The sequence below is a fragment of the Phyllobates terribilis genome, unplaced genomic scaffold (assembly GCF_046119375.1).
Source record: "Phyllobates terribilis strain yellow unplaced genomic scaffold, ASM4611937v1 Scaffold_70__1_contigs__length_7381418, whole genome shotgun sequence".
Classification (NCBI taxonomy): Eukaryota; Metazoa; Chordata; class Amphibia; order Anura; family Dendrobatidae; genus Phyllobates; species Phyllobates terribilis.
In genome coordinates this window covers 2,149,583-2,171,217 of record NW_027362830.1, presented here as the reverse complement: position 1 = coordinate 2,171,217, position 21,635 = coordinate 2,149,583, and positions in this window count along the sequence as shown.

The window sequence follows — 21,635 nt, the reverse complement described above, 5'->3', positions numbered from 1 at the left end:
TGCATGGATAGGGTGCCGGGCATCCCGCCTAATCGAATAGTAGGGGCGTGTAATAGGATGCTGACTAAGCACGGTGCCGCGTGTGTGTGAATTGCACCCTACTGCAAGTTTCATCTGTGTGCAGTTTTAGTGCTAGGCAGTCGCTCCTCCAGTGAGAGTGGATGAGAGTGATTGTTCATCAGCATTCTGCACCAGTGTTACCTCCTTCCAACAAAAGGGGGCCGGCTGCGGCCTGGCGTGCATTTTTCTTGTAATCTTGGCTGGTGAGTACCATTGCCTTTTGCTATTTTCTCATTTTACTTTGGAATTTTTTCAAAAATTCTGTTTATTGTTCTGGCTATGCTGCTTGTTTTTAACTTTATGTAAAAGCTTCATTGATGACGTGTTCTTTATATGGGACAATTGTAACAATAACATGCATTCCTTTATTAGCGACACAAACTCTAATAATTGGGGTATTTCCTTCTCACCCCTCTATGATTTTGTAAATATTAATTTTTTGGATATAAATGTGTTTATTAAGGGATATTCCATATGTACGAAAACCTTTTTTTAAAAAGTTGACACAAATAGTTACCACCATTATAAGAGCGGACATTATGTGAAGTGGCTGGATAACATCCCACAAAATCAATTCAAAAGAATTCGGAAGAATTGTAGTCTTGACATTGATTTTATAACACAAGCCAAGATCTTGGAAGAGAGATGTGAAGCTCAGAGATACCCAAATGGATTAATCAAACGAGCGTATTCTAATTCAATGAAATATGATCAGAAAACACTACTAGGAAATAAAAAATCAGTCTGTAAATGGATATGAATTCAATTTTATCACCCAGTTTAATTCCTGCCATAAAGAAATAAGTCAAATTTTTCATAAATATTGGCACATATTACAAAGTGATCCTATTCTTGGAAAATCTCTACCTAGAAACCCCATAATCACTTTTCGTAGAGCTCCTACAATAAGGAATATTTTGGCCCCTCGCCGTCTCAAATCATACAGTATACCTAATCAGATAAATCAAATGGCATATACAAATGTGGATGAAGGAATTGTTTGTGTTGTTTATCTATAGGTCACGGTGTCGATAGTTTTTCCTCCTCATCTACTGGAGAGAGCTTTTCAGTTAAGCAACATCTAACATGGACTTTGTGATTTATTATCCAATGTATATGTAATGAACAATATGTGGGTAGAACGACTCAGCCGCTCCACAACAGAATTAATTCACATAGATACAATATCCGTAGGGGGATTCCTTAAACATGGTTTATCTCGACACTGTAAAAATGTTAGGGTGAACACTTTGGTATGTTCACTAGTTGCCTGCTCCTGGCCTAATGGATATGATCAAGTGCATGCAAGAAAGAATAACATCAGACACACACAGTCGGATGTAAGCTCTCCTTGAACAGCTATGGCACAGCTCCAAGTGTCCTTTATTCAACTCCAACATAGACACTTATAACCTGTAAACAGGGGCTCGGTTAACCCTAGAATGAGAGTAACCAGATGTATTCATTGGTTATTCCATGGGCAGATCCATGAGGTCATCAGGGGGCGTAGTCCATGAGGTTATCAGGAGGCGTAGTCCATGAGGTCATCAGGGTGGGTTGTTCCATGAGGTCATCAGGGGGTGTGATCCATGAGGTCATCAGGGGGTGTGGTCCATGAGGTCATCAGGAGGCATGAACTATGCGATGTGTCGCTCTGTGGTTGGTTAGTCCTTCTATGGAATGCAGCTTCCTCCCAGAACAGAGCATGGTGTGATGAAACAGGAAATGGCAGCCATCTTTTGATCTAAACAAGCTTATGCAAGGTGAAATAATACACTTTGTGGGTCTCAACACAATAGAGCACAATAAAGAGTATAAAAAATTGAAAATTTGTCTAATTGAATATATTCCTGGTAATAGGCCGAACCGCATTCAGAAACTGAACAAGAAGGAGATTTCCTGGATATAGAGACTGAACAGCTTGAAACCCCATGGATTAGATGGAATGTCTGAAGTGTTCCTTTAGATGTTAAGAAATCTACATATATGGTCATTTTGGAGATAGAAAGCCTGATGTGGAAGCTCCTTTAACATTAGTATTAATTGTAATAATTTAGATGATCTTTTATAAAATATTTTATTGTACTATCTATTAATATCTCCAACAATATTATCCATGGTCTGTGACATGGTTTTATTAACCAATTGATGTAAATTAATTATTTTAGATAAAACCCTCGACCTTTCAGATTTTAATCTTTAGTTCTTATATATATATTTCCTATGATTTATTAAAATATATAACTATGGTACAATGATAGTCTTTTATTATCTTATGTATATTTTTTAGATGTCACCATTTTATCAACCTCCCGGAACATCAAGCATGTAGATCTCCCATTAAGTTGTTCTCTTTTTTTTCTCAGTAGAGTGTAAAACTCCTCTCATTATAATTCGGGTCACTACCTTTTTACATTCCAAGAGAATCCATGTAGCAAGCACGGGATCCCCCCGATGTCCTCCCCTCCCCCGTCCTCTATTTCCCTACAGCCCCTGATAAGGAAGGCTTGTAGTAAAAAGAATCGGCTCCCTGACCTGATTCCCAGGTGACGTCACTGCTGACCTAGGTGACCCCTCAGCAGATGAAATCCTTCCAGGTTACGCACATAGCCGTATATTTACTCCAGCGGTCGTATTCACACACAGAGGTAGACCACGCTCTCCCCCAATATTTTATCATCACATTGTATCAGAAACACATTAATTAAAGAAGCGTGGAAATAATTTATAATATTTATTTTCCCTCTAATAAAATTATACAGGAATTGATAAAACACCCTGATATCAGTAGAATGACACAAAATAATATTCTGACTTATGAAACACGACAAACGGACTGTAACAAATATAATAAACTAAAAGAACATTTAGAGGAATTCAGATAAAAGCATTTGAGCTCATCAAAAAGACATTAAATAAAATAAAACAAGAATTTTTTTACATACTTTTTTTACAGACTTTTCCCCAACTCTTGGATTTGCTTTTCTTTTGTTAATTCCTAAATCCACATAGCAGCTTATCAAGTAAAGAACACAGGACACGGTGGTTTTCCTTATAGAGACATAGGTTCTAGCCCATCTCCTGCTTTTAGAATAAGTGAATAAATACATTTATTTAGAGAACATTTGAACTTGTATATATACAATAATTAAATAATGTCAAATAACTTCATAGTATATGAATTGTGATACATTTTTTTAGGAGGAATTTCTTTGTATAATTGAAATGCACACAATTGTGTTATTTTCCGATGTAATCGTGTGCCAATCCAGTGAACTTTGACACCAGTCAGTCATGTGTTGATTTGGTGCCTTAATTCAAAACTCCGGCTTTTAAACTGTCTTGGACGATTTTGTCTGTATGTGGTTGTTTCCTGAAGAAGAAGTGCTTGTCACTTTCAAACTCCTCTAATAAAAACAGCAATTTAATAAACCTTTGTGAATTGACGTCTTCAATGAACCAGCAGCGTGGGAAGTATCCACAAATTTCTCCAGATCCTGACATTCAATGACATACCCTGCCACGTTAAGGGTGGTAGCCCGAGGTACTGTGCACTTTATTCAAGATTCATAAGCCCTTCACTGGCTGGATATGAATGAGAGGCTAAAATATGAAATACACCGGGATCACATTCGGGATCTTACAAGTTGAAGATCCTGTGGTACAAACCCTAATTCTTCAAAAACACAGTGATCCGTGAGTGTATGGGAAGAAGTGTGTCCCTGCTTGTTGGACTGTTCTTTACAAATGTTGCTTTTTTCTTCAGGTTCTATTATGATTATATCACAGTCCTTATGTCTAATTGGGGTTGAATTATCCCCCAAGGAGACTTAAATTCTAGGCGAGATTCTCCCATATGTTCAACAGTGACTGAGCCGCCATTTTTTCTACTTTAAAGCGACAGCTATGGAAATACTCCACCCAGTCTCTCACCCGGAGAAAGGTGTTTTATATCTGCCTATTATGGTTGGGGTTTTATGGGTGGAGGTCTTTTTTATTTTTTGGGGGGTATGTTTTATATTGTCGACAATCTTGTAATATGCGCTTAACAAGCTATATAAAACGGAAATGTTCTGCTGATAGGATATTGGAAACGACATATCTAATACATTAAATATGATGGGGTCAGTGAAAATAATTAGCTGTAATGTGAGGGGTCTTTCTTCCAGTGTTAAAAGACAGGTGATCTTTCAGTATCTTCAAATGGAAAAACCTGCCTTGATTTGTCTGCAAGAAACACATCTTACCTCTGAGAAACTTTATCTACTAAACAAGAAGTGGTTACAGGCTGACTATCACTCCACACACTATATTAGTCCATCCTTTAAAGGGCAGGTGCCATCAAAAATTTTTTTTTCAACAATTGAAATAATGTAAAGTATTAATGGTTGAATTTTTTTCAAAAATATTAACATTTGTTTTTAATTAAGTAAAATATGAAAAATAATTTTAAAAGGTTTGGTATTTCCACCTTTAAACACTAGGGGGAGCATCTGCTGAGATTTGCCATGAAAACCTAGTGTACAACTAGCTCACATTACGGACTGCAGTAAATTGGGGCTGGATCAGATCTCCTGTGTGTGTGATGTCGCTCCTCTCCTCGCCTTTTGGGTGTTTGTAACAGGATAATTTTGTTGGTGACTGCCAGTGATATTGACGAGTACAGTGTCACCCAGCACGACTGGCAGCGCCGATTCTGTTAGATGGTGCTGCTAGCTGTATCATAAGCTGGGGTTAGATACGCGGAGTGTATCGTGTGTGATTAGATACGCTTAGAGTAACATGCTGGGAATAGATACAGGTCTCAATGTAGTGTATCACATGCGGCTGATGTGGGGCCTGTGAGCCGGGTGAGGGGAGGGGCCCAGCTCCGGTTCCCCCGCCCATCCTCACAAATTGAACTGTATCGACTTGTTGCCGATACAGTTGAAAGCAATGTTGAGTGAGGGAGCGTGACACTCCCATCAATCCCCCTCTGCGTCTTACGTCACTGATGCAGGCACTGACAGCGGGGGCGATGACTACATGGAGTCCACTGTGCTGAGATGTGCAGGTGCTCGTTCCAGAAACTGGAGCAGCGGGAGAACAATGAAGAGTTCATTATACAGTATAGAGGCCGATGGGGAGTGCATTTTACTCTGTGGAGGCCAATGAGGAGTATATTCTACTCTGTGGAGGCCGATGGGGAGTGCATTGTACTCTGGAGGCCAATGGGGAGTGCATTCTATTGTGGAGGTTGATAGGGAGTATTGTGCATTATGATGAAATTGGATACTTCGGTCTGGGGAACAACACACATGATGATGGGATGTGATACACCTTTCTGGGGAACATCGCACATGATGATGGGATTAGATACACCGGTCTGTGGAGTATCGTGCATGATGATGTGATTAGATACACGGGTCTGGGGAGCATCACACATGCAGGGATTAGATAGCTTTTCACTTTATACTGTATTTCTTACTTGAAGGTGCGATCATCTGATCTATACTATACATAGCAAAATACACATGCGCTCATACACACAGGAAAATAGAAAAATTCTCACACACAGGAAAATACGCACGCTCACACACACTGAAAAATGCATACGCACGCTTACACACACAGAAAAATGCACATGCACGCTCACACAGAAAAATACACATGCACGCTCATACACACAGGAAAAAACACATGTGGTGTAATACATGACCCCGCTCTGTCCACTTCTATGGGAGCAGTGGTGTAATATGTGACCCCGCTCTGTCCACTTCTATAGGTGCAGGGGTGTAATAAGATAGAATAGATAAATGTCCTGTAAATATATAATTTCACGTGCCCCTACATATAATAAACTTGCACTCGTTAGTGCCTTTCATGTGGCACTAAAAGGCGTTAACCAAAATAAATGAAAAAAAACAGCGCCTATTTTTGGTAACCAGCCAAGGTAAAGCAGACAGCTGCGGGTTTATATTATCAGGCTGGAAAGGTACCTCGTTATTGGGCCCTACTCAGCCTAAAAATAACAGCCCCCAGCCACACCAGAAGTGTCGCATCACATTAGATGCGAGAATTCTGGCGCTTTGTCCGCCTCTTCCTGATTGCCCTGGTGTGGTGGCAATCAGGGTAATGGTAGTTGGGGTTGATGACAGCTGTGATTTGTCAAAAATCATAGCTGCCATCAACACCTGGGGTTAGTAATGGAGAGTCGTCTATCAGACACCCCCACAACTAACCCACTAATGGAAAAAAAAACAGAAAAATAAATGTTATTTGAATAAAGACTCCTTGATACTTTCCCCGGTTCACCAATTTATTTTTGAAAAAAAAAAAAAACCCAAGCAGGTCCAACGTAGTCTGTGGTGTTCCCATGACGATCCCTGAATCCGACGTCCAAAGGCTATGGAGCCTTTTTCAAAGAACGAGGCTTTATAGGCTGTAGCAGCAGCCACTCCGAGGCCCACTGCACTCCACGAGACTCGACGGCTGTGATCAGCAGTGGCGTCAGTAACTACACAGCTCATCAGAGTTGCAGAGCCCTCTGTATAATGGCCCTATATAGTGCTCCACAGTATAATAGCCTCTTATAGTGCCCCACAGTCTAATGGCCCCATATAGTCCTCCATGCAGTACAGGGTGGGCCATTTATATGGATACACCTAAATAAAATGGGAATGGTTGGTGATATCAACTTCCTGTTTGTGGCACATTAGTATATGGGAGGGGGAAAACGTTTCCAGATGGGTAGTGACCATGGCAAACATTTTGAAGTTGGCCATTTTGGATCCAACTTTGTTTTTTTCAATGGGAAGAGGGTCATGTGACACATCAAACTTATTGAGAATTTCATAAGAAAAACAATTGTGCTTGGTTTTAACGTAGCTTTATTCTTTCATGAGTGTTTTGCAAGTTTATGACCACTTATAAAGTGTGTTCAAAGTGCTGCCCATTGTGTTGGATTGTCAATGCAACCCTCTTCTCCCACTCTTGACACACTGATAGCAACACCGCAGAGGAAATGCTAGCACAGGCTTCCAGTATCCGTTGTTTCAGATGTTGCACATCTCGTATCTTCACAGCATAGACAATTGCCTTCCGATGACCCCAAAGATAAAAATCTAAGGAGGTCAGATTGGGAGACCTTGGTGCCATTCAACTGGCCCACGATGACCAATCCACTTTCCAGGAAACTGTTCATGTAGGAATGCTCGGACCTGACACCCATAATGTGGTGGTGACCATCTTGTTGGAAAAACTCAGGGAACGTGTCATCTTCAGTGCATAAAGAGGGCAACACATCATCATGTAGCAATTTCAGATACGTAGTGGCATTGAGGTTTCCATTGATGAAGAATGGCCCCACTATCTTTGTACCACATATACCACAGCATACCATCAATTTTTGTGTTCCAACAGTCTTGGAGGGATCTATCCACTGTGGGTTAGTGTCAGACCAATATCGGTGGTTTTGTTTGTTAACTTCACCATTCACAAAAAAGTTTGCCTCATCACTGAACATAATGTTCTGTGTAAACTGAAGGTCCTGTTCCAATTTTTGTTTTGCCCATTCTGCAAATTCAGTGTGCCGATCTGGGTCATCCTTGTTGAGATGCTGCAGCAGCTGGATTTTGTAAGGGTGCCATTTGTGAGTAGCTAATATCCGGCGAAAGGATGTTCTACTGATGTCACTCTCCAGTGACATGCGGCGAGTGCTACGCTGTGGGCTCTTGCTGAATGAAGCTAGGACAGCCACTGATGTTTCTTCATTATTGACAGTTTTCTTGCGTCCACATTTTGGCAAATCCAACACTGAACCTGTTTCACGAAATTTGGCAAGCAGTTTGCTAACTGTAGCATGGAAGATGGGTGGTCTCGTAGGGTGTCTTGCATTGAAATCTGCTGCAATGACCCGGGTACTGTGTTCACCAGACATCAACACAATTTCTATCCGCTCCTCACGTGTTAACCTCTGCGACATGTCAATGGCTGTAAACAAAGAGAAACTTGTAAATAACTCATGAAAGAATAAAGCTACATTTAAACCAAGCACACCATTGTTTTTCTTATGAAATTCTCAATAAGTTTGATGTGTCACATGACCCTCTTATCATTGAAAAAAATAAAGTTGGATCCAAAATGTCCGCCTTCAAAATGACCACCATGCTCACCACCCATCTGGAAAAGTTTTCCCCCTCCATTATACTAATGTGCCACAAATAGGAAGTTGATATCGCCAACCATTCCCATTTTATTTAGATGTATCCATATAAATGGCCCAGCCTGTATAATAATAATAATAATAATAATCTTTATTTATATAGCGCCAACATATTCCGCAGCGCTTAACAATTCACAGGTTCATGTACAACAGTCATAAGTAACATAGCTAAAGATAATACAATAATTACAGCAAAAATAATGACGACCCTGCTCCTAAGAGCTTACAATCTACAATGAGGTGGGGGTGACACAAAGTACAATGGCTTATTTACAAGGATGGTCCAACCATCTTGAGGGGATGAGGGATAGATAGAGGCTGCATGAGCTCATCACCAGCCAGTATCTAGTGCTTTTTGGTTGGGTGGAGACTTATGTTTGGAGAAATAAGGAATGGGCTATGAGAATATAAAAGGACTTTGATTAGGGAACGTGATAGGCCACCCTAAACAGATGCGTTTTTAGGGAGCGCCTAAAACTGTGTAAATTGTGGTTCATCCTAATTTCTTGGGGTAGAGCATTCCAAAGAATAGGTGCAGCTCGGGAGAAGTCTTGAAGCCGGGAGTGGGAGGTACGGATTAGTGTGGATGTTAGTCGAAAGTCGCTTGCAGAGCGTAGAAAACGGGTAGGCCGATAGACAGAGATGAGGGAAGAGATGTAGGGGGGTGCCACACTGTGGAGAGCTTTGTGGGTGAGAACAAGCAATTTAAATCGGATCCTATAATTCATGGGCAGCCAGTGCAATGTCCCCATATAGTCCTCCATACAGTATAATGGGTCCACATAGTCCTCCATACAGTATAATGGCCCCACATAGTCCTCCATACAGTATAATGGGTCCCACATACTCCTCCATACAGTATAATGGGCCACACATATTCCTCCATACAGTATAATGGCCTCACATAGTCCTCCATACAGTATAATGGGCCCTACATAGTCCTCCATACAGTATAATGGGCCCTACATAGTCCTCCATACAGTATAATGGGCCCTACATAGTCCTCCATACAGTATAATGGCCCCACATAGTCCTCCATACAGTATAATGGGCCCCACATAGTCCTCCATACAGTATAATGGGTTCACGTAGTCCTCCATACAGTGTAATGGCCCCATATAGTGCCCTACATAATAATGGCCCCATATAGTGACCTACACTATAATGGCCCCATATAGTGCACTACACTATAATGGCTGCATATAGTGCACCATACTATAATGTGCCTCATATATTGCTCCACAGTGTAATGGTGTCATATAGTGCCCCACAGTAGAATGTGCCCCATAAAGTGCATCCTGGTGTATATGGTCCCCCATCATCCTTCTCCGGGCGTGTATGGCCCCCATCATCCACCTCCCTGCGTGTATGGCCACCATCCTCCTCCTCCCTGTGTGTATGGCCCCCATTCTCCTCCTGTGTGTATGGTCCCCATCCTCCTCCTCCTTGCGTGTATGGCCCCCATCCTCCTCCTCCCTGCGTATATGGCCCCCATTCTCCTCCTGTGTGTATGGCCCCCATCCTCCTCCCAGCGTCTATGACCTCCATCCTCCTCCCTGCATGTATGGCCTCCATTTTCCTCCTACCTGTGTGTATGGCCCCCATCCTCTTCCTCCCCGCATGCATTGCCCCCATCATCCTCCTCCCGGCATGCATGGCCCCCATCATCCTCATCCCAGCGTGTATGGACCCCATCTCCCTGCGTGTAAGTGTCCTGCTCAGACACTTACACCCTCACCACATCAAAATGGCAGCCCCCAGTGGCTGAAATAAAAATGTATAGATAAAAAAAACTAATAAAGTGGTACATTTAATTTAAATGATTATATAATCAATCAATGTGAGCATCTTAAAGTGATAATAGATGCAGAGGGTCAGTACGTGTATTTGTTCTGTAAGTTATTACTAAATCTCTATTAATAATCTATCTACATGTCACCCCCCATATTCCAGGAGAATCATACATAAAATTCTCACCATTATTTCCAGCTTATCACACACCCCCCATATTATAATAGAGGACTTCAATAAAATACCGGACTCTCACTGGGATAGAGGGAGACATTGAAGCTAAGAGGGTAATAGGCAATTGTACCCCTTTTGGTCAGTTAAGGAGACAGTCATAATTGCTCTTTGGAGAGTCCGTCATCCTAATGTATACCAATACTCCTGCTCTTCCTCCACAGTCTCCTCATTGTGGAGAATGGATTTGGCTCTTGGAAATGATCTGATGCAGGGTCTTATATCTGACTCCAGCTCCTGCCCAGAGCGCTATCCCATCATTCTCCTCTGTGTCTCCCTAAGCTTAATCCCCCAATGCAGAACAGACCCACAGGGAAATTAAAACCCTTTTGGTTGCAAGTTATAGATCTTATGGGGAAAATTGAAGGGGATATAAAGGAATATCTCGTGATTAATAAAAATACAACTTATTTTTTATATGTATGGGAAGCCATGAAGGCCGACCTTAGAGGAATATTTATAAAAGAAATCTCAGCAGCTAAATCCCGTACTAAGCAGCAGGATCGATTGGTGTTTCAGGAATTGGGAGCTGCAGAGAGTGCGATGATTACAGATCCAACGCCGGCTGCGCAAAACAGAAAGCAGCTCAGGACCTGCTGAATCAGGGAACATTGCAGCTGCAGGAAGGAAGAAGCTGCTTCACAAGGTGCAATAATGCGAAGAGGGGGATAAAGCAGGTCACTTATAATGTGATAGCTGCCGCCCAGAGGGACTCGGCCTTTATATCCAGTCTGGAGACTAGGGAGGGTAACGTGTACAGTCCACAGTGGACATACTGAAAGTGTTGGAGGAATACTATGCAAAGCTGTATACTTCTCAGGTTCAACCGTCAGAAGAACAGACCCAGACCTTCGTAGATAAGGTTCAGCTCCCGCTCCTTTCCTTAGACTCTCAGAATTTATTAGATGAACTACTTGATATAGAAGAGTTAGAATGGGCGCTGAGCTCAATGGCCAACGATAAAGCACCGGGAATGGATGGTCTTCCAGTGGAAGTATATAAGAGATATAAGGAGGTATTACTACCAGTATTATAGGAGGTATACAATTCGAAGGAGGATCATTGCCACATCCATGCATGAAGCCATAATTACAGTGTTACCTAAACAAGGCAAGGCCCCCAGCTTGTTGGCATCCTATAGACTCATCTCTCTTTTAACAGTAGACGTAAAACTTCTTGCTAACAGACTCTCAAAAGTAACCTCAATAATATGTGGCGCCCCTGAGGGTTCGGTCGCCACAAGGGGGGATACTGCAGCCTGTCAGCAGGTGTAGTGTCTCCTCACCCAGGTAAGGAAGGTGCACTGGTCAGGACCCTGAATCTACATTCAACACTACACACTCCTGACCTATGGGAGGCAAGTATGCACCATAGTGCTGCCTCAGCAGGATCACAAGTGGGGGAACCAAAAGATAGGGGAACCATGTAGTGGGTGAAGGGTAGAACACACTTTTAGTTACACACATAGTTTCATATATATTACCCAGCCATCTTAAGCACAAGGTTCTTTGATTGTGGTCTTTGCAGCTGACAGTGGCCTTGTGTAGGAGCCTGCAGTGTGCTGAAGATACACGGTCCTCGTGCCCTGACCTTGACACGAGGAGCGGGAAGGAGTTAACAGAGTCTCTACCCCGGTCAAGTTCCCTTGCTTGAGAAGGTTGGGAGCTTTAGTGACAGCTCCACAAGCAAAAGGATCCCAGGGAGCACGGACAGAGCGGCGTACGCCAACTGTACTCTCCATTCTGGCCTGCCAGAGGGACTCCTGCTGCAAGAGGGGTGACCGGCCCCCGATATCTGACTTTGTTACTTCATGTCTCAGTCAGAAAAGCCCGGAGGCTTAGTGGATCCCGGGAGGGATACAGACGGAGCAGCCTACGCCACGTGTACCCCTCTACCTGCGTTTATCCAGTGGGACCCAGCCTTTGCATGCACACACACAGGAGAGGTTCAAAGGGGACTGCTAGGAACACTCGGAGTGTCCTGATCGAAGTACCTGAATTCCTTGGGTGCGCTGAGCCCTCATCCCTGGTGGCCGCAGTGAACCGTGAGGAGCAGGGAGAAGCCTTGCTGCTGCTTAAAAGAACTGTGAGTAAAAGACCTGGAATACTATCCCTATGGCCTCTGGTTCCTTCATTTCTGCGCTGCACCACACAGCACCTGAGTGACCCAGGACTACTCTCCCCATCCTTCTGTTACATCTGCCCTGAGGCCCAGCTCCGCCTGTGGGGAGTTATAACATCGCCTGCTGCCACTACATCCAGCCTCAGAGGACTGCTAGCAGCGCTGGTGGCGCATCACCAGACACCACAGGTGGCGTAGTCGATAAATACCACTCAACCCTGAAAGCCCTTACATCTTTTTTTTAATGTGACGGCCCTGGGCACGGAACGGGTCCAGGCCACGGCTGCATCCCCTCAACATCTGACCCGGCTCCGAGTACCCCCATCTTCCCAGGGCAGGGCTGCGAGCGTCACAAATACACCCCGATCAGTCTGGGTTTATGCCTTATATGTCCACCACGATCAATCTCAGAAGGCTTTATATTAATATACAAGCAAGGGCTGAAAATATTGGTCAAAGAGGGATCCTGTCTTTGGACACTGCTAAGGCCTTTGACAGTGTAGAATGGCAATATTTGTGAGCTACATTGCAGCAGATGGGCTTTGGTGACAAATTTATATAATGGGGCAATTGCTTTTTTCGGACTCAACGTTAAAATAACAGTGAATGGCGCTATGGCAATAAGAGAGCCCCTGTCTCTCTTATTGTTTTCAATAGCAACTGAACCTCTTATGGCAGTAATTAGTAAAATGTCTGAGATAAATGGATTTAAATATGGGACCAAGGAAGAGAATGTGGCATTGTTTGCCGATGATTTATGATTATTCCTTGGGGATGCTTGGGGGTCTCTGGAGAGCATGATGGCGACTATCTCTAGCTGACTTATTCCTTTCAAAGACCATACTATGGACTAGGGAGTACTTAATACGAGGGGAGAAATGGCCATTCGGGCAAACAGAAAAGAGAAAGGAAAATTAAAAAAAATGGGAATGATCACCATAATTACAATAAAATGGTGAGGTTCCAGCAGACTGACTGATACGACTGTTAGGCCACAGCTCCACTGTCACTATTTGGTCAGAATTTTTCCTCGGGAGTGGGAGCCAAAACCAGGAGAGGAACAATCCGAGAAAAGATATAATAGACACAAGTCACCAATTCTACATTTATCACCCACTCCTGGTTTTGGCTACCACTCCTGAGAAAAAATACTGGCCAAATACTAATAGTGGGGCGGTGGCCTTAAAGGCAAACTCAGCAAGAAGTAAGAATGAAGTCACAACAAAACACCTTAAAATTTGTTACAGATATTGATTAGTCCTTTCTGCCTGACCATTGGTTTCAGGGTGGTAGGCGCAGGAAAATAAATGAATTCCCAGTTTCTTACAAAAATCTCTACAGAATTTGGAGACAAATTGCACTCCCCTATCAAACACAGTGTTAAGAGGGATCCCATGTAGCCTTACTTTATGAGAAATAAAAAACCTGGAGAATGTCTCTGCATTAGGTAATCCTCTGACAAAGGAAAAAAATGAGTCCGTTTAATGAATCAGTCAACGACCACCCAAAGACAGTCTTCCCACCAGACAGAGGCAAATATGTGATGAAATCCATGGACAGATGAGTTCACTGTCTTTCTGGAATTGCAATGGAGCCAATTCCCCGACCGGACTGTTATGACAGACTTTAGCATGTGCGCAAACTTCACGAGCAGATACAAAATCTTTAATATAATTATACATAGATGGCCACCAAAAAAGGCTAGTAATAGCTTTCTGCATAGCTGTGAACCGCGGATGACCACTCATGATTAAATCATGAAACTCCTGCAACAGCTGCAATCTTAGATACACAGCTACAAATAATTTGGACCTAGGCATGGCGAAAAGAACAAACGATAGGACTTTACGGGTCTCAGCTTCAACCTTCAAGGATATCACAGAAACCACAATGCTCTCAGGGAGAATGGAGGTTTTGGAGGAGAAACAGAACTAAAACTGCTTGGATCCCGGTCTGAAAGTGATAGAGAAATTGAATCCAGAGAAAAATAAGGGCCCTCTGGCCTGTCTAGGAGTTAGCCATTTAGCTGATTCAATATACGCGAAATTCTTCTGGTGTCACGGGTGTGTCGCCACGAAGATCGTCGCGACTACACAGCCTGACTTCTCGCAGCTGAGTTTTTGATGCTTTGTGTTTTGGTAGTGAGGGAGTTAATTCTCTCCCTCTGTGCTTGATGAGGCTCAGCCTCGCCCAGCTGCAGTTAATGCTGCTGGATTGGGATTCCTTCAAATACCTGCTGGTCTGATAGGGAAGTTGTCGGTGAAAGCATTTCTTGCAGACCTTCAGAGCGGATCGTTGTTTGGTGGAGTTCTGAGCGAAGAGTATGCGGTGTGGTTTCTTCCTTTCCTCCCTTTATCATTTATCTCCTAACCTGTTGTTGCTCCCTCTGTAATTGTGGTGTGAGTTTTTGTATGCAAGGTGGTTTTTGGTTTTCCCCTTGTACTGTCTCGTTTGTTTAGTACTGTGTTTGGGCATTTTCTATCCTGTTCCCTATTGTTGTGATCGGGGTCCTTCTCAGGACTAGATTACTGAGGTTCAGGGATATTCAGGAGTTTAGGGTTACGCTGGCGGCCTGGACCTCTGTACCATTAACAGTACCTCCAGGTTGAGGGATTAGTCAGGGCCCCCGTTTAGGGTCAGCTCAGGCCCCTGACCTCCTGTACGTTGAGACAGCGTGACATTTTCACCGACCGTCACAAAAAAAAAAAATTCTCTCCAGCCACCATGGATCCAGTAGCCAGTCTAGCTCGGCAGTTGCAGAGTTTGTCCATGGAGCTGGTGGACGTTAAGTCCAAGGTTTTGTATCCCCAGGAGCAAGCCGGACCAGAACCTAAAGTAGCTCTCCCTGACAGGTTCACTGGGGGGCAGGACAAGTTTTTTGTTTTCCGGGAGGCATGCATGTTGTACTTTCGGCTGCGGCCTCGGTCATCGGGGAGTGAGGAGCAAAGGGTGGGAATTGTCATCTCGCTCCTACAAGGGGACCCACAATCTTGGGCGTTCTCTCTTCCCCCGGGCTCCCCGGCTCTCCAGTCAGTGGATAGGTTCTTCGCTGCTCTGGGACTCGTATATGATGACCCGGATCGGATCTCCCTTGCTGAATCTAAGTTACGTAGGATCCACCAGGGAGATCGTCGGGCAGAGGAATTCTGTTCGGAGTTCCGTAGGTGGGCCACGGACACCCAGTGGAATGACTCGGCTCTTAGGAGCCAGTTTTGTCAAGGGTTATCTGACAAATTAAAGGATGTGTTGGCACAGTATGATCCTCCCGCCTCACTGGAAGCCGCTATGGCCCTTGCTATTCGCATTGACAGACAGCTTCGGGAGAGGTGCGGGATAACTCCGTTCCCTGTGATGACTCCACCTCCTACAAGGTCCCCTCATATGGAGGTTCCCCTGGTCAGTCCTGAGGAGCCTATGCAGTTAGGAGGGACATCATTCCGGGGGAGGGGACCGGTGGTGCGCCACAAGACTGGAAGGTGCTTCTTCTGCAGGAGAAAGGGACATTTTATTGGGGGGTGTATATCCCGTCCTTTGCAGAGTAAAGAGTCGTCGGAAAACTGTTGATCCCAGGTTGTGTGGTGGACGGCAATCTGGGAGTAGGTATTTCGTCCCTAGGTTCGTCTCAGTTTCTCGTGCCGGCGGAGGTGGTGGTGGGTACGAGAACTGAGAGGATATCTGTTCTTCTAGATAGTGGGGCCGGGGCTAATCTGGTGGACGCTCGGTTTGCCCGGGTTCAAGGTATGCTATTGAAAATGTTGGCTAAACCCATCCCCATATTTTCGATCGACGCCAGGCCTCTCGGTCAGGGAAGTTTTTTGCAAGTGGTGCATAACGTAAATCTTCAAGTGGGGGCAATACATAAAGAACTGTTGTCTTGTTACGTGTTGGAGGGTCTTCCCACTCCTATTGTGTTGGGCCTTCCTTGGTTAACTAAGCATAATCCGGTTATTAATTGTCAATCCAGGGAGATAAGCCAATGGAGTGAATTCTGTAATAAAAACTGCATGAATACGGTCATCGGTGCTGTCACTCCTAGGGTCTTACCTCCATTTCTGGGGGACTTTGAGGATGTATTCTCGGAGAAAGGGTGTCAGGAACTACCTCCTCATCGCGTGTATGACTGTTCTGTAAAATTGCTTCCTGGGGCCAATTTACCTAAATCTAGGTTGTATAACCTATCTGGTCCGGAAAAGCAGGCCATGAAGGATTATATTTCAGAGAGTCTGGCTAAGGGGCATATTAGACCTTCATCTTCCCCGGTGGCCGCGGGGTTCTTCTTTGTGAAGAAGAAAGATGGAGGCCTACGCCCTTGCCTGGATTTCCGTGAACTTAATCGGATTACGGTCCGAGATCCGTATCCACTCCCACTTATCCCCGATCTCTTTAATCAGATCGTGGGCGCCAAGTGGTTCTCTAAGTTGGATCTCAGGGGGGCGTACAATCTGATTAGGATGAAGGAGGGGGATGAGTGGAAGACGGCGTTTAACACTCCGGAGGGGAATTATGAGAACCTTGTCATGCCATTCGGTCTGACTAATGCCCCGGCGGTGTTCCAACACTTTGTTAATTACATTTTTCGCCGCCTGGTGGGTCAATTTGTGGTCATATATCTGGATGACATCTTAATTTACTCGCCTGATCTTGTGTCTCATCAGGAGCATGTTAGGCAGGTGTTACAGATCTTGCGGGATAATAAACTGTACGCCAAATGGGAGAAGTGTGTGTTCGCCGTACAGGAACTCCAGTTTTTAGGTTTCCTGGTGTCAGCGTCCGGTCTTCGTATGGACCCAGGGAAAGTGCGGGCAGTTCTGGAGTGGGATCTGCCAGAGAATCTTAAGGCACTACAACGTTTCCTGGGGTTTGCTAATTATTACCGGAAATTCATTCGTAATTTCTCATCCATGGTTAAACCTCTCACAGACATGACAAAAAAGGGGACGGATTTTTCTAGGTGGTCTGACAAGGCTTGTCAAGCATTCTCCTCCTTGAAAAAATGTTTTGCCTCGGCACCCATACTCATTCAACCTGATGCGTCACAGCCGTTCATTGTAGAGGTAGACGCTTCTGAGGTAGGGGTGGGAGCAGTTTTATCACAAGGTTCGTCCCCTGGTAAGTGGCGTCCGTGCGCTTTTTTCTCCAAAAAATTGTCGTCCGCTGAGAGGAATTACGATGTCGGCAATAGGGAACTCTTGGCCATTAAGTTAGCTTTTGAGGAGTGGCGCCATTTTTTGGAGGGGGCAGTCCATCCGGTCACCGTTATCACCGATCACAAGAACCTGCTATATCTGGAGTCCGCAAAACGTCTGAATCCCAGACAAGCCAGGTGGTCATTGTTTTTTACCAGGTTTAATTTTGTCGTTACATATCGTCCTAGGTCAAAAAATGTGAAGGCAGATGCCTTATCTCGTAGTTTCCCTGGGGCCGGGAATACGGATGATCCGGTTCCTATCCTTCAAGAGGGGGTGGTGGTGTCAGCAGTATGCTCTGAGCTTGAGGAGGAGGTATTGGAGGCTCAGGGGGACGCCCCTGTTGGACCTCCAGGGAGACTGTTTGTTCCAGATCAGCTACGACAAAAGGTGATCGAGGCACACCATAACTCAGCTTTGGCAGGACACCCAGGAAGTAAAGCAACTGTGGATCTCCTCTCGCGTCGGTTTTGGTGGCCTAACTTACATAAGGAGGTGGTAACTTTTGTTGCGTCCTGTGGGGTTTGTGCGCACTCTAAGACCCCACATACCCATCCGTCTGGGGCCCTCTTACCTTTGAAGATCCCGGAGCGTCCTTGGACTCATCTGTCTATGGACTTTATTACGGACCTCCCGCCGTCCTCGGGTAAAACGGTCACACTCGTTGTAGTAGACAGGTTCAGCAAGATGGCACATTTTATCGCTCTTCCTGCTCTTCCTAATGCTAAAACTCTTGCGCAGGTGTTCATTGGAGAGATTGTGAGGCTTCACGGGGTACCCTCCGATGTGGTGTCGGATCGGGGGTCTGAGTTTGTGTCCAAATTCTGGAAGGCTTTTTGTATTCGGCGGGGGATGCATTTATCGTTCTCATCGGCTTTTCATCCTCAGACCAATGGTCAGACGGAACGTCTGAACCAGAGTTTGGAGACATATCTCCGGTGTTTTGTGTCAGAGAACCAGGAGGACTGGGCTTCTTTCTTACCTCTGGCGGAGTTTGCTCTTAATAATAGGCGGAGCGAGTCCACTGGTAAGTCCCCGTTTTTTGGGGCATATTGTTTTCACCCCCAGTTTTGTACTTTCAGTAGAGGGGGCTCTTCGGGGGTTCCTGAGGAGGAACGATTTTCGTCATCACTCGCTTCAGTGTGGAGAGGGGTACTGAATAATCTGTGTACAATGGGGAACCGATACAAACGTATGGCTGATAGGAGGAGAGTGTCTGGTCCGGACCTAAGTGTGAACGATCGGGTATGGTTGTCTACTAAGAATATAAAACTCAAGGTTCCCTCCTGGAAACTGGGTCCCAGGTTCATCGGGCCGTACAGGATCAGTTCTATAATTAATCCGGTGGCATTCCGTCTTGACCTCCCCCCTACGTTTAAAATTCATAACGTGTTCCACAGATCTTTGCTTAAGAGGTATGTGGCGCCAATGATACCGTCACCTTTACCTCCTCCTCCAGTGGTGGTCAATGGAAATTTGGAGTTTCAGGTATCGAAAGTCATCGATTCACGTTTTAGTCGCCGGTCCCTGCAGTACCTGGTTCATTGGAAAGGGTATGGTCCTGAGGAGAGAATGTGGGTTCCTGCATCAGATATTAACGCAGACCGGTTTATTCGGGCCTTCCACACGACTCACCCGGATAAACCTGGCCCTGAGGGTCCGGAGGCCCCTCGTAGAAGGGGGGGTACTGTCACGGGTGTGTCACCACGAAGATCGTCGCGACTACACAGCCTGACTTCTCGCAGCCGAGTTTTTGGTGCTTTGTGTTTTGGTAGTGAGGGAGTTAATTCTCTCCCTCTGTGCTTGACGAGGCTCAGCCTCGCCCAGCTGCAGTTAATGCTGCTGGATTGGGATTCCTTCAAATACCTGCTGGTCTGATAGGGAAGTTGTCGGTGAAAGCATTTCTTGCAGACCTTCAGAGCGGATTGTTGTTTGGTGGAGTTCAGAGCGAAGAGTATACGGTGTGGTTTCTTCCCTTCCTCCCTTTATCATTTATCTCCTAACCTGTTGTTGTTCCCTCTGTAATTGTGGTGTGAGTTTTTGTATGCAAGGTGGTTTTTGGTTTTCCCCTTGTACTGTCTCGTTTGTTTAGTACTGTGTTTGGGCATTTTCTATCCTGTTCCCCATTGTTGTGATCGGGGTCCTTCTCAGGACTAGATTACTGAGGTTCAGGGATATTCAGGAGTTTAGGGTTACGCTGGCGGCCTGGACCTCTGTACCATTAACAGTACCTCCAGGTTGAGGGATTAGTCAGGGCCCCCGTTTAGGGTCAGCTCAGGCCCCTGACCTCCTGTACGTTGAGACAGCGTGACATTTGGTCAGTGACCACAGTGATTTGATGAACTTCTCCCTCCAGAAAATGTCTTCAAACTTTAAAGGCTAATTTAACAGTGAGTAACTCACAATTCCCAACCACATAATTTATTTCAGCAGATGAAAATTTTCTTGATAAAAAAGCACATGGCCGCAAATTGGTCAGAGTCTTGGAACATTGACACAAAACGGCACCGACCCTGACCTCCGAAGCATCCACCTCCACAATGAATGGTTCTTGGAGATCGGGTTTGATTAGAACAGGAGCAGACATAAAACACTCCTTCAATTGTTCAAAAGCCCCAATAGTATCCGGTGACCAAACCTTGAGATCTGCCCCCTTACGTGTGAGGTCAGTAATCTGAGAAAAAAAAACTAAAGAATTTCCTATAATAGTTGGCGAATCCTACAAAATGTTGCAACACTTTCAGGTCACCAGGTTGGACCCAATCTATTATGGCTTTCACCTTCCCAGGATCCATCGTAAACCATCAGCCGATAAAATTACCCCTGGGAATGAAACTTCCTGAACAGAAAAAAAATCATTTCTCAATTGTAACAAAGAAAGAATTCTCCCTCCACCTTTCTAATACAAGACGGACATGATCCTGGTGAGAATCCAAATCAGGAGAGAAAATTCTATCATCAAGATAAATCACAAGAAATCTCCCGATGTAATCAGAGAAATATCATTCAGAAAGTGGTGAAATCCTGTTGGTGCATTGGAGAATCAAAAGGGCAGAACAAGATTATCGAATAAAATCTCCGCTCCGCACACCTCGTACACGCGCGGCTCCGCTCCGCACGCCTCGTACACGCGCGGCTCCGCTCCGCACGCCTCGTACACGCGCGGCTCCGCTCCGCACGCCTCGTACACGCGCGGCTCCGCTCCGCACGCCTCGTACACGCGCGGCTCCGCTCCGCACGCCTCGTACACGCGCGGCTCCGCTCCGCACGCCTCATACACGCGCGGCTCCGCTCCGCACGCCTCGTACACGCGCGGCTCCACTCCGCACGCCTCGTACACGCGCGGCTCCGCTCCGCACGCCTCGTAAACGCGCGGCTCCGCTCCGCACGCCTCGTACACGCGCGGCTCTGCTACATCCACTCTGTAAACCCCTCCTGACCCCACACATAAACTTCAGCTCATCCAGCACCATGACAACCAGCACAGCAGAGTCCTGCATCCACTGAGGCCCCTGATCATGTGACCCCTGACTCCTCCCCTCCTGTGACCTCATCACAGGTCCTGTGCGCACACAACAGCCATATATGTGGTGGCGGCTCTGCAGGTGGAGGTATGTGGAGACCCCATTACTGGGCGCAGGGGGCATTAACCCCTTCAGCACGGAGGCTCTTTTGGGGTCTTGTGTTGCCCCTTTATAAGAATCATAAGGTTTCTGTTCTGTTTCCTGTAATAGATACATACGACCCAACTATGGAGACAGGAAGGGAGGAAACGTATTGTTCTCAGAGTACAGGACCCCCACAGTGTAATGCCCCCATTATGCCCCTTATGCAGGATGTATGATGCCCCCACAGTGTAATGCCCCCATTATACCCCTTATGTATGATGCCCCCACAGTGTAATACCCCCATTATACCCCTTATGCAGGATGTATGATGCCCCCCACAGTGTAATGCCCCCATTATGCCCCTTATGCAGGATGTATGATGCCCCTTATGCAGTATGTATGATGCCCCCATTATGCCCCTTATGCAGTATGTAT